The following is a 14,596-nucleotide window of genomic DNA, read 5'->3' as shown; positions in this document are numbered from 1 at the left end:
TGAGATGAGACAAGCAAATTTAACACAAGTCAAGGAAGCTGTCTATAGTGTTAAAATAAAAATGCTACCAAACAGAACCAAACTTGCTATTCACGGGAATTCATGGGCATAGCTAACAAAGATTTTTTTTCTCAGAATCTATGCTGATAACTCCTGTGAGATTACTCCAAACATGGGGAATTTTTTCAGAATTGCCTCTGTTTCCAAAGGAAATTTTTAAGACATTTCATGAAACAAGTGGAACTTTATCAGAAATAAGCCTTTAAATTACTAAAAATAAAAGGTGAGCCTACTTAGGAAAAGAAAACGCATCAAGCACAAATGCTGAGGTATCTGTGATTTAGGGAGACATAGTAAGAAATATTTTCATTAAAGCCTGATATCTTTTGTTCTCGAGACGAAATTGCTCCACTCTGCTGAGCTCCAGCTTCTTTTGTACAACATATCTCCAAAACTCATCCATTCTGTTGTCTGCATTACAGTCCATTTTGGTTTATTTGCTTGCTGTGCACGCTTAGTTGCTCAGTCCTGTCCAACCTTTGTGACCCCATGGGCGGTAACCTGCCAGGCTCCTCTGTCCATGGGATTTGCCAAGCAAAAGTACTGGTGCGGTCTACCATTTCCTTCTCCAGGGGATCTTCCCAACTCAGTGAATGGAACCCAAGTCTCCTGCATTGTGGGTGGATTCATTACTGACTGAGCCACCAGGGAAGCCTGAAAATCTGTATTTAGTTATAAACCCTTATTCACGAATTTTCATTTGAAATCTCCATTTAGGAAAAAAAAATCATATTCATTCTCATTCCAACATGAACTATGTGAACTTTGAAAATTATCTTAAAAAAAAATCACTGTTCCTTTTAGTTTAGTGTTTTTGCATTTTCCAGTAGTGGACAATTGGAAAGTAATATAATAGTGAATATCATCACCAGGTCAATAACATAATTTAATCTATAACTTTAAATCAAGTTTTTCTTTTCATGCTGTTTTATAAATAACTTCTTTATTTTACCACAATTAAAGCATCTTTTTATCAAATTTTATATAAATGCACTAGATACAGTAAATATATTTTTGGCTAAAAATGACAACGATGCAAAGTATATGATAAAGATTATATCATTGTCTCATTTTCATTTTGATAAAATGTCTTTTTCGGTGATATCATTTTATATTTTGCTTTTTTGTGCTGCTTAATATTATAATTAATAATTCATATTTTTGTCTTTTCCCTCTCACTCTGACAACTTTTATTTTTAATCGGTGGGCATGTGCCAAATTGGTTTGTTATTTATTTATAATGTAAAATGACAAGGGAATTGAATATGTGAAATAAGATGGAGAGATTTTCTTTCATACGACAAAAATTTCTTAGTAATGTGGATATTTCTTGCTTACCCTGTGGACTCAAGGATTTTGGAGAGGTTAGATCAGATGGCACCAGTGCCTCATATGACAATGTAGAATAAATATATTGAATGGAATTGTTCATTTATGTCTTAAAATTCATTTTAGTTTTGTGAAGACAGCTGGGCACAAGCATAGGAAGAGGACAAAAAAATACCAAAATTTGTGAAAGACTCCCTATTTTGATAGATGCTAAAGTGCAAATTAAGTAAAAATTCTGACCAAACAGATCTATTTGTATTCTTTCCTAAATGCTAAAACATGCAAATTTAATAGGAACAAACAGAAAATTTCAAAGATATGGAATTTCCATTGACACAAATAAAAAGCTCTGTCTGTAGGGCTTTATGGAGCATTAAATAACCCCTTCAGTTCTGCCCATAACCAGAAACTACACAATGTGAAGGCTAGGGCACTGAATGGTTGTGACAGAAAATTCAGAGTGTGGTCTCAAGGACAGCAGCAACCAGATCACCAAGGCTGATCTCAAAGAAGAATCACAGGCTTGCCAAGAATTACAGTGGAATCAGAATCTGTAGGGATGTGGCTCTCGAATCTGCACTTGAAGCCAGCTCCTGAGGTAGATTTAAGTTTGAGAATAGTCTTAGGGCAAACCCCTGTATGTCACCAGGGCTCCTCACTGTTAGACATGCTCTTCCAATTCATTATTTGTGTTGAACATTAGAGACTCACAAGAGATAACACATTTGATCAAGCAATATGCTTCCTCAAAGATTCCAGTGTCTCAAATTTCTTCTATTAATTTCAAAACCACAGTCTACCCTGTGACTGCCCTACTTAAGCCAACCCCTTATTTCTGGCTCTGCCTTTGTTGTCAACCTGTGCAGACTTCCAGTCTTTGACATCATTCAATTAGTCTCCAACATTTGGAACAGAGGATCTTCTCCCCAATAGTTGGTCCCAATCCCTACTTAAAACTTGATGATTAACAGACTATACACTGAATATTTCAAAATAATTTTATGACACTAACTATTTTGATCATTATTAAAATATAGGAGGTCAATTTTGTGGTAGATGAGAAAACCAATGCACCAGGAGGTTAAATCCTTTAAGATTGACTCATTAAGTGGCAAAGTATGAACGAGAGCATAGGTATTCAAACATTATACCACATTGCCTTTCAACCTTTCTCCTGAGCAAACCTTTCCCAGACTTTAAGGAATATGCCCATTTTATGGGGTCTGTATCTTTGAGATATTTTCATCTATACTAGAATGTACCTGATATTTATCTTTCAGAAATGGATGACCCAATTTTACTGTGTTGGTATAGGATTATGCATTCTGGGTGGTCCAGTTTAAAATGGCAATAATAATGATGCTAAGGTGCCATTCTTGTGAGGTACTATTTCTGACCTGGTAATATATACATTTTAAAAAAGTTTATCATTTTGAATTTTCATAATTCATTTTAAGGTTTGGTACTATTGTCAATGGTACTAAAGGAAATCAGTCCTGAATATTCACTGGAAGAATTGATGCTGAGGCTGAAACTCCAATACTTTGTCCACCTGATGTGAAGAGCTGACTCATTGGAAAAGACCCTGATGCTGGGAAAGATTGAAGGCAGGAGGAGAAGGGGATGACAGAGGATAAGATGGTTGGATGGCATCACTGACTCAATGGACATGAGTTTGAGTAAGCTCCGGGAGCTGGTGATGGATAGGGAAGCCTGAAGTGCTGCAGTCCATGGGGTCGCAAAGAGTCAGACACGACTGAGCAACTGAACTGACTGCAACTGACTAACTGACTACTCTAGATATGAGAAAGAAAAAATAACTGCTGTCATGTTGAATATGTGTCAAAAAATTGCTAATAGCCATGACTACTACTTGGTTGCTGCTGTTGCTATGTCGCTTTAGTCATGTCCGACTCTGTGCAACCCCATAGACGGCAGCCCACCAGGCTCCCCCGTCCCTGGGATTCTCCAGGCAAGAACACTGGAGTGGGTTTCCATTTCCTTCTCCAAGGCATGGAAGTGAAAAGTGAAAGTGAAGTCGCTCAGTCGTGTTCGACTGTTAGCGACCCCATGGACTGTAACCCACCAGGCTCCTCTGTCCATGGGATTTTCCAGGCAAGAGTACTGGAGTCGGGTGCCATTGCCTTCTCCGACTACTTGGTTAGCTATACTATTTGAATGTAACCATGGAAAGTGAAGTTTAGAAACTCATTCATAACAATTGCCATATAATGAAAGCAACTAGGAGGTACTACCATAGGTATAAAATTAACAAACTGGTGAATTCTCAATAGGGTTCTATCAGATTGGATTATTTCAAAAATATGCCTTCCCCCCTTAAAAATCTTCATATTTAAGTTTTTAGAGAAGAGTGCCAGTAGACCTATTTATTAAACACTTCACTTAAATAGCATTAGAAAACCTTTCAGAAATGCGAGGTGGGTTTGATTTCAGTATTTTTGATCCCCAGAGGTTAGGGCAGGGGGGCAGCCAGAGGAAGAGAAGAGTAGGTGGTGGGTATGTAAACATGGAGGAAGGTGCCTCCTTGTATGAATTTAAGCACCCTGAGTATAATGAAGAAAAATTTCATTATTCTGTGTTTATATATCTTTGTGTGAAACAAGTACTGCTCTCTAAAACTGAAGTTTACATAGGCTCTATTGTAACACCCTATGAGAATTTCTTTAAACATCAAAATTTATTTTTCCAAATAAAAGCCTTCCATGATTTAGCATTATTAAAATCTAAATGAATGTTTCCATTGATTTGTCCAGAAGAGGGATCTAAGTACAGTTTCGAGAGCAACCTTTTTAGTGATGATTGGTAGCAACGTTTCCCTTCTATCAGATGGCAAGCTATAGAAACACAAAGCAATGGATGTACACCTAGATAAAAATAATACTGTAGAGTCCAACTGGTATCTGAGAGTTGAGGACAGGCTGAGATGGACTCCTTGGCTTCCTTCTGTCCAAAAATTTTCTGTTTCCCTATTTCCTATGGTTACCACCATGGAACATGTTAAAATCTCAGTAGGGACTCTGTTTCAACTTTTCCTTTCAAAACACAGTGAAAAAGCTTAATGGAAAAAAAATGTCCTTCCTATCTCCATGCCAGGCACAGTGTAAGATCCACAAACTTAAAAGCCAGGCAAATAGTCTTTTATTTGCCCTAAAGCTAAGCAAGTGACCTAGTGCTACAAAAATTCCCAAATAGGCATGTGACCTGACTAATGTGTGCTGTGAGATGAGTCAAGGAAAATGGAACCATCTGTACTTTTATTGGACAGTCAAATAATTCCTCTCTGTCTATCCAAAAACATAATTTATATACTTGAAGAGAGATACAAGGATCTAATTTTTAAAACTGGAGATACAAAACATAACCTAGAAAACATAGGTAGAGATAAGCAAAAATTGCTTAAGAGAACCATGATTACTCTCAGAAATTCTTACTACTCATTTGTGTACTAAAGCTTCTTTAAGACTTACAGGAGGAAATCCAGGAAAAGAAAGGTAATTAACAAGGTGGCATAGGGACCTCCCTGGTGGCTGAGTCGGTAAAGAATCCACCTGCAATGCAGGAGACTACCTGCAGTGCAGGAGACAGGAGACTCAGGTTCCATCCCTGGGTTGGGAAGATCCCCTCGAGAAGGAAATGGCAACCCACTCCAGTATTCTTGTCTGGAATATCCCAAGACAGAGGAGCCTGGAGGGCTACAGCCTATGGGGTCGCAACAGTCAGACATTACTTAGCAACTAAATCACCACAACCAACAAGATGGCACAATCTTCAAGCAGTGGGATCTGTGTAGCCTTCTTTCTCTGAGATGAAAGCTACCAAGGAATGAACTCTGAGAGTGAGTGATGGCAGAAAAATAGCAATCAACTGTAGGGCCATATTAATTTTGTAGGTTTATAAAGCTTTGCCATTGTTTTTTAAATTTATATGTCAACCATGCACCACACTTCCAATATCCTATATGGGAATTTCAGTGAATTTTTTCTATCAAGTTCTCATCAAGTTCATCTCAATTTGTTCATCAAGTTCTCAATCTTGGTGGAAAACAAGGAGAGAGTAGTAAATATAGTTGTAAATATACCAAATATTTGGTAAAATATGTCTTTCAAAGACAGTGCCTAACAAAATATGCATGTTTAGGAAGTGAAAAGGCAAGATGGAACTGAGCAGGATACCGTGGATAAGGTGACAACCAAGTATCCACAGAGAATCCCAAGATATCTGCATTTTCTTTCATACTAAAGTGCCTCCTCACTTTATCAATAAGGAAGCCAAAGTGAAATATAATAAAAGCAGTAAACATATAATATACTTGTACCACAAGCCTAGAACTATGTCAAATATTTAAATGCATCATCTCATTTAACTCTCACAAATATCCGACAAGGCAACTATTATAATTTGCATTATACCGGTGAGAAAGCTAAAGCTGACAGAGAATAAGTAACTTATTTAAGTTGCACAGTAACTAAATAGAAGAGCCAGTATATGAACTAAGATCTGTCTGATTTCAAAATCCAGGCTCTTCACCACAAGGCCAATAGTTCTTAACCCAGACTGCACACTAGAATCAACTGGGAAGTAAAATCGATACTCAGTCCCTATCCTCAGAACAACTAACCAGAATTTCTTGTGCATGGGATGCAAATACGTGTGTTCATTTCCAAGCTCTCCTGGGTGATTATAATATGCAGCCTGGATTGCAAACCACTGCACCATGCTCAGTCTCTTTGTAGTTGCTTTTCCCTAGCCCCACTACATATTCCTTGCTATGTTCCTTCATCAAGACTATTGGAAAAGTAATATATATGTGAAAGTTTTTAAAAAGCATTGTTATAGCAGAATATGGTCACAAGTCCAATCAAAGAGACACCCATTCATATCTATTTACAGGCTATGATGAGTGAACACAAAGACCCTCATTTATCACTCTCATCTCCAAAAGGGAAATATAAAGCTGGCCTTAAAAGCCCTTCATACCAAAGCTAATCAATAAAATTTGGAAAGTCCTCCTTCTTTTCTTTCACAAATCTAATGAGTAGCTACTAGACCCAAGGGGAAAATCCAATGGCCGAATATTCCCTTACAATGCTATTTCATACAGGATTCATTGCAACCAAAAGCCATTCCAAACAAAGAAGTAGTAGAAGTAAAGAGGAAATGTATGTTGTAACCAAGTGAGATTTCAAGTCAAAAGTCAGGTTTCTGTCTGTACTCTGCCACTTTACTGCCATGAGTTGAGGCTACATCAGTTTCCTTTTCTGTACTGAAGCTACATCTCCCTTAGTGAAGTGATTTTAAAAGTGTGGTCCCCACCAGCATCACTTGGGAACTTGTTAGAAATGCAAATTATCAGTCCCTACCGCTAGACTCAGAATCAGAAACCCTGAAAGTAGGGCCTAGCAGTTTGCATTTTTAACAAGCGGTCCATGTGATTCAGATAATTTCCAGGTGATTCTGATGTGTCTACTTCATCTGTGTGTGTGTGTGCGCTAAGTTGCTTTAGTCATGTCCAACTCTTTGCGATTCTATGGACTGTAGCCCTCTAGGCTCCTCTATCCATGGGATTCTCCAGGCAAGAATACTGCAGTGGGCTGCCATGCCCTCCTCCAGGGAATCTTTTCACTCAAGGATCAACCTGCATCTCTTACATCTCCTGCATTGGCAGGTGGGTTATTTACCATTAGCACCACCTGGCAAGCCCGTCTACTTCATAGGGTTGTTCTCTAAGAACAAAAGGATATTGTGTTAGTTTTTATTGCTATCTGCTTAAGTCAGAAATCTCAAATTCTCTAGCAGAAACAGAGAAATAATATTACAGTGTACATTAGTTAGATTAATAACCTCATTTCTGAATTTCACTTTGAATGTGTAGATGAGGCACAAGTCAACCAGAGGTTATGCAATTAGCTTAGAGTCAAAGAGAAAGCAAGGAGTAAAGCTGAGAAGGAAACCCCAGAATGAACTTGATTTTAATTCAATCAAACTGTTAAAGTACCAACCACGCACTTTCATCTATAATCACAATGAACCTTTTTATAAACAAGTCTCTATCTCTCAGCTTAAAAAAGTATAACAGTAGCTTTTTGGATTTTAAAATGGATTGACTTCTATAATTCTGGGCTAAAGGCAGCTCAAGAAGCAATAAGAAATCACAAGCTTTCTACAGTGAGAAGGTTCAAGTGCCCAGACTTCTGTATGTGTGAACTGCAGACAAGTACTCCCCTTGGTCATGTCACATTTCTGATTATTGCAATGGTGGAAACCATGAGAAATGAAAGTATCTAGTGGTTGAGTTTTCACTCAAACATATATATATATATATGTTCACTCAAACATATATATATATATATATATATATATAACTTCTACAATATTATTGTTTGGATGGTATAAAACACAAAAGGGATTTCAGAAGATGTTTTGGAATGTTTTTTTTCCCCTCTATCCCCCTGTCAGCAGCATTCTATCTTTTCACTGTAATTTATCTGATATAGCTACTAAGATGCTTGATAGCTTTACATGCAAGGGTGCAGAAAAACAAAGAGCAAGGGAATGGGTTGTTAATGAAATTCTCTGATTGTAAAAAGCACTTTGAAATGATCAGGTGGTAAATAATAATAAGAGGAAATAGCATAAAGTGCTTAGATGCTACAGCAATAGTCACTATATAAATGCAGAAGAGATCAGACATGAATAGAATTTGCATTTTATGCAGCGTCTGTGTGTGTATATAGAATATACAGTTGCTAATTTTTCAACAGTGCTGGTAAAATATTGTTCGAAATCTATTCCTACTATCTTATCACTTTAAAAGGCATCATATAGAAGGACCCATCTGTCCTAGTGAAATGGTGAACATGTTTAAAGAGGCTAGAGAAAGAGCCTCTTTCACAAGAAAAAAAAAAAAGAGCCCAAATAAAAGGAGAAAATGAAGAAGAGTAAATAGTAACACTATCATAACAGCTATGGAGACATACACAAAGATGATCTCTGAGAAACATCAGGGATGAATAACTCTGTTAATGTGTGGCTTCTGTGGAACTACAATAAAGATATGTGATCATACACCAAAAATACAGACATGAGTTCTTTCTCTTTCCTGGGCTATTTTTATGATGGTAGTTGTTTTTAAATGAAAACAGGGAGAGGGGAGTGAGAAGAATGGTTGTTTTGTTTTTTAATTGTTATTATTGTTACTGTTTACTTTAGCTATATTGCTAACAGAAATTCCATACCAGGTACTTCCAACAGTTGCATATTTGCCTTCAATTTTCTTGTTATTTTTTTCCTTAGTACTTGTTCATAACCCAATGCCCATTCATTAAGGTATACCAAACCCTAGTCCGTGGTTACTCTTGAGGAGCTAAGGAAATGCTAAAAGTTGGAGAGTCTCTTAGTTACAGAGGGAAAGTCTGATTAGAATTCTGAGATAGCAGATATCTTAATAAAAAGACCACTAGCCAAATAATAGAGCCCTGAAGATTGAATCAGCCTAAATACACAATTCTTTCCCTTCCTTTGTCCTCTTTCTTTGCAGACCTTTCTGTCTCTAGGATCTTTTCTGTCTCTGGTCATTAAAAAAATCCAGGTATTTCAAATATCACAAATTTCCAACTTGGAAGAAAACACAAACTTTTTCAGAGAAACTCTGTGTATTCAAAAATTTTGACTTATTTCTGGAATAAGAAAATGGAGAGAGAATTACCAACATAAGAAAGGAATAATAATAATATTAATAATGATATTAATACTAATACTTTGGATTCTAGAAGATGTTTTATCACAAAGATTCACAAGTATTAATGGAGACTACAGAACAAAGCGTTAATTAAGCCAAAGTCAGACTCTCTGGAAAGCTGCAAATGGTCTCAGAACAGACTTTAGTAATAAATGAACACTGGGCCTGGGCATAAAAGCATCTCCCTGTCCCTTGTTCTAAAAGTTAACTATTAAACCATATGTTGTTCATGTTGATTTGTTTTACTCAATTCTAGAAATAAGGACATGTCGATCAGATTGCACTGGGCAATTGAACATTTAGTGAAGGCTTTGTGAAGACTGTGTTCTTCCCACTGGTCCTACCCAAAGGGCTTCTATTATCAGACTATCAAGTCTGTGTTGCTATGAAGGATGGAAAGTATCTTCTTTTGAAGAACAAGTTCTTCCTCTCCCTGTTTTCTGGTTCTGGTACATTCAACATTTTAAGTGCTTGATCTCTTCCTCATCCTCACTCTTCCCAGACCATTTCCTCTCTTCTAATCTATTCTTTTAATTATTTACAGACTTGCTCGCCTGGACACTTCATTTTAGTAGAAGTTGGCTGATTTTTTTTTTTTCCAGCACATTTTAGTGGAATGCAATAATAGATGAATAGAGAGGGAACTGGTCTTTAATGTTATTTTTAGGTTTCATATGTGACAGAGATTTTTTTCCCTTTATTGATTTTTCCTGTATACTGTCCACTCTACAGCTTGAAATGGCTACCATGGTGTTTGCGAAATTGGTTGTTCTTCACTGTTGAAACCACTTTTTAAAACAGTTTTTGCAAGTCACATTTTACTCTGTTTTAAGGAAAGTTTTGTTTGGTTTTGCTTTCTTTGTGGAGTCATGCGGGCAGAGAAACACAGTCTAGAACATTGCTTTTTAAATGTGGTATGATTGGGATTATAACCATATTGATTCTGTATTTAAAATTTATTAGATTGAGCCATGTGCAGCTAAAAGGAAAAAGAAGTCATAAGTCTTTAATATTCTTCACAAATATGAGCACCAAGGGATACAAATGTTAAAATTCATCAAGCATAACATGACATCCCACTGTTGGAAAGAAACTTTCTCATGTCCAAAATTCATCTGGGGTAGGGCAAGGAGTTGGGACATTTATGTGTGGAATTTTCCTCCATATTTTTGATAACAAATATCTGGGAATATATCTTAATATTTATGTAATATTATAATACATTGCTGAAAATGATAGGTTAGAAACAACATTTTGAATACAACTAAGAATAGGAAATTTTCCTATGCTAACCTTCTGGAATTGTTCATTTTCACTTATATTTCTTGGACTGTATGCTGTACAGAGAAGAATAAAAGCTGAACTATGGGATAAAGAAAAAGGGTAAAAATAGCCTATGGTATTCAGACTTGTAAAAAATGGCAATATTTATTTGTTTAAAAAACAGGATTTGGGGCTGAGTTTTACAGTAATTTTAGATAAATAAAGCCTCCTGAATCTTCAAAAACAGTAAGAATGAAACATCTATTTTAAATTTAGAGTATTAAATAATAGTGAAGACATATATCAAAATTGGCAATAGCCAGAATTCGAGAAGGAAACTGAACATTCATTGGGAGTAGAGGAAGGGTGAGTTTGCAAGCTAAGAAGAGCACTCATGATGTGTAAACCAAAACTTAGCATCATACAATAAGGTTTTTATATTTTTCTTCTCTGGGGAATATTGAAGAAAGATGGTTCCAGGGCTCTTGTTACTGTTTTTCTTTTCTTTTCTTTTTTTAAGCTAAAATTTCACTCTAAATGCTAGTGAAATTTCCAGAGTTCCTCTTGGAGGTTTTGACCCAAATGAAGTTAAGTGGTTGTGGCAAAGAGATAAATTAGGCCTATCTACACTAACATTCAAGTCCTTGCTCAAAGCAAGGTCTTAGGATTTGGATTGCAAATGGGCAAACTGAATGGTCCAACTGCACAGGGCAAATACCAAGTATTAATCTGGAAAGTAACGATTCTCAATCTCGGCAGGAGGGTAGTCCTGCCACTGCTTTACTGCATGTCCAAACTCCAGCTACATTGTATATCCCCATCTGAAGTGAGCCCAAGGAAAGGGCAATGTCCTCCTAAATGCTATCTCTTTGGTATGTATTTTCCAAACTGTAAACCATGAAGTGCTATATAAAAGCAAAATAGTATTAGTGCCTCATAAGATAAACATATAGATGATGAATGTATTAAAACTGCATTACGTGTTTACTTTATAAAGGTACTAATACAAGTACTACTAATAACAATTCTTTGGAAATTTGGTGGGAGAAAAGATCACAGAATACATTTGCTGAGAAAAATCATCAGATTTCAATTTTGGAGAAAATAACTAGGAGAAGTCACCGGAGACTTTTGAGGGGAAACCTGAAATCCCTGGTCTATGAACCACCCATTTTAAGCTCCAGTTTATTCAGAACTAGTAATAACCTGTCTCTTGAAACCAAAGGGAGCAGTACAGAAGTTACCTACATTCATGAGCTTCAGCCTTCTGCAGATCTAGTGACTCCGCAACCTGAGGCTCATATTTCTATAGAAAGGATAACAGTGAAATCTCATCGTTACTTTGTTTGCTTTGAGGAAATTGGCTATGCCCCCAATTAAATTATACTACAAACTTCTTTCCCATTACCAAAATATAAATACATAACCAGGCACAAGAATGTGGTAAAGGAGGAAAGATGAGTTTTGGCGTCTTAGAACCTTGGGTGTGTATCCCATTTCCACCCCTTAACAAGTTATTTAACCTCTCTAGGTCAAAGTTTTCTAATCTATTAAGTGAAGATAATGGTAGCTATATCACAGGACTGTTTTAAGAATTTTATGTAAAATTCTTGGTGCAGAGAGGTCACTCAATAAATGGTAGCCAAATCACTGTCTGTAGTAAAATGCAGATAAAATATATTTCACCTGGACTGTTGCTCTGTGAGGTAGGTTTGGTGTCCAAGCTACAAAATCCATTAAGCCAAAATAACTTGGTCATTTTGACAATGCATTTTAGAGATATTTTAAAATGACATTTTCCCAAAGTCAAGCTAGCTTATGGCTATATCAAATTGCTGTATTTAAAAGGGAGCTTTATTCAGTTCATAAAATAGTGTATCTAGTTTTGTTCCCCAAATCTAGGATCATAAAGATCTTCCACCAAACAGGATAAGAGTGACATTTAGAAAAACAAATTAAAAAAAAAACTATAGCAGGAAATGAATGTAGGTTATCAGGATGACAGGAAGTCAAAGCAACACGGAGAAGAAATGTGTCCAGCAGATGAAGAAAAATAGAAAGACATGTTACTCCAGAGAGAAGGAGTAAAGAACAATCCCACGCCCTAGAAGCCTGTAGGTTAAACAGTGATTGAAACTCTGACTCTAAGGTGAGAGGTAAAGAAAGATTCAAGAATACCTATCAGTAGGAAGAAAAGCAGTAAGAGCAAAATTCCTAGGAACCAGACGCATTTAGGAATAAAATCCTTAAAAGTGGTCTGCTCCAAGGTGGTGCTAGCTTCAGAAAATACAAATATTGATGGGTTAAATTAGGACTGGAGAAAATATAAAGCCAAATATGGGCAGCTCTGAGGGAAAAAAAAATAGGCAGCTTGGGACTCAACTGTCAGCACAATTCATTTGTGTTTCACATCCCACTGTTTGTGACATTAACAGAATTTCGAATTTAGCAATGAACTATTTTTGTATTGTGAATATCTGCAGCCATTTTCCATATGTAGCTACCACAGAAACTAGAAATAATAGCCCTATGATCTTTAAAATGCTTCCAATTAATACTATCCAGATTAAGGGTCACCTAAGAGTCTCTCAAGTTAATTCACTTTTTCTATCATTTGAAATGGAGTATTTTCCCTGCTCTTTATTTGCATTAAGTTCAAATTATTTGACTATGTTAGTAACAGATCTTTTGGTGGCTTTTGCTTTTATTGTCATTCTTCAAAAGATAGAGTTGGTTTTAGATTTTTTAATTTTATCTTCATTTAACTAAAATAAATAAGGCAGACCTTTTCATAATAGCATTTAAATAGGTAAAATTTACATGTAGCACTTTGATGGTATGTCAAATATTAAGCAAGGCAATTTCAGGTATTAGTATTTATTATATTGGAATGTATATACCAATTCATATGAATCATATATATATATTCTACACATAATAGGCTTATATTTATTGTACACAGGGTTTTTCTATCTTATTGTTGTTATTGCCATTGTCAATAGATATAATTTATCTATCATGCTCGAAGAACTCTTCTAGGCACTACACAAACTTACCATGCAATGAGGCCATTATTGCCCCATTTTCTGTTTAAGGACTTAGCCACAAGACATAATGTATCCATGATTATATAATATGCAAATAGTGGAGGGAATAACCAAATACATGGCTGTGCAACTACAAAGTCTACATTCTTTTCACTGTACATTTCTGCCTTTCATACTGAGGCAAGCCTACTATTTTATAAAGTTAACATAATATGTTGTCAAGATTCCACACAAATGAATTTTTCTAATATATTGTTTTTCTACTGTGCAGTCTTTCTCTTAAAATCATTTACACTTCTATAGAACATCTACACTGATGTTCATGTGCTTTTTCTTGCAAATTGTAAGTCAATTCAAAATATGTATTTAAGCACCTAACATGTGGCACTGCTAGGCTAGATATTTTTGTTCACTATCATGTTAAAATACAGATCTTGACAATGTAGAAGTCTCTCCTTCCTGAAGATGCCTCATTAGGTCAAGTTATGTTTCTAATCTTTTTCAGTCACTGATGGTATAAAAAATACAGTACTATGTGAAAAACATTAGGGCTTTGGATTTAAAGTTTCTTTAATTAAACAAACCTAGTTAGCCACAAATTGTTGAAACAAAACCTGTAACAGGAAGGGCATTTAAGGCAGATTTAAACATCATTTCTATCTAGAAACAGAAAATTAGTCTGCATAATGTCATTTTATCTCCTGAATTATATTATAATTTTCAGCTATATATTCAGATTCTTAATGTGTGTGGCAAAGATGATATCTCTGTCCCACCCTCAGTAAGAAGTGTGTTTTGAGTTGTTTTGTCAGTAGTGACAATGCAGATGCACTGGACAAAATCTGTTTTCAGCAAGTTTCCTTGGCAATGAAAATAACTGTAATAGTAATAGTAGTCAGCATCATATTAATGACAGCACTTACTGAATACTACACTAGGTGCCAAGAGCTGTGATTCGCACTTTATATGCATTATCTTATTCATTTCTCAAAATATCTTGTGAGGTATATACTGTTAGTAATCCAATTTGACAGAGAAGGACACCAAGACACAGAGAGGCCAAATAACTCGCCCAAGGTCACACAGGCTGAGAAGAAGCAGTCAACGAACCTGACTTTCACACCTCTCTAGGTGAGGG

At 36.0% G+C, this 14,596-nt stretch overlaps 1 protein-coding gene across 46 annotated transcripts in view; it reads right to left on the bottom strand.

Moving 5' to 3' along the window:
- Nucleotides 1-14,596, bottom strand: part of ZBTB20 (zinc finger and BTB domain containing 20) — an 847,908-nt gene that overhangs the window by 434,685 nt on the left and 398,627 nt on the right. The gene's annotated exons all lie outside the window — the stretch shown is intronic.

This window comes from Bos grunniens, chromosome 1 (assembly GCF_055505025.1).
Source record: "Bos grunniens cultivar Pamir isolate PY7600 chromosome 1, Bosgru_T2T1.0, whole genome shotgun sequence".
In the NCBI taxonomy this organism is placed as follows: Eukaryota; Metazoa; Chordata; class Mammalia; order Artiodactyla; family Bovidae; genus Bos; species Bos grunniens.
This window is presented reverse-complemented; position numbering and strand designations above follow the sequence as displayed.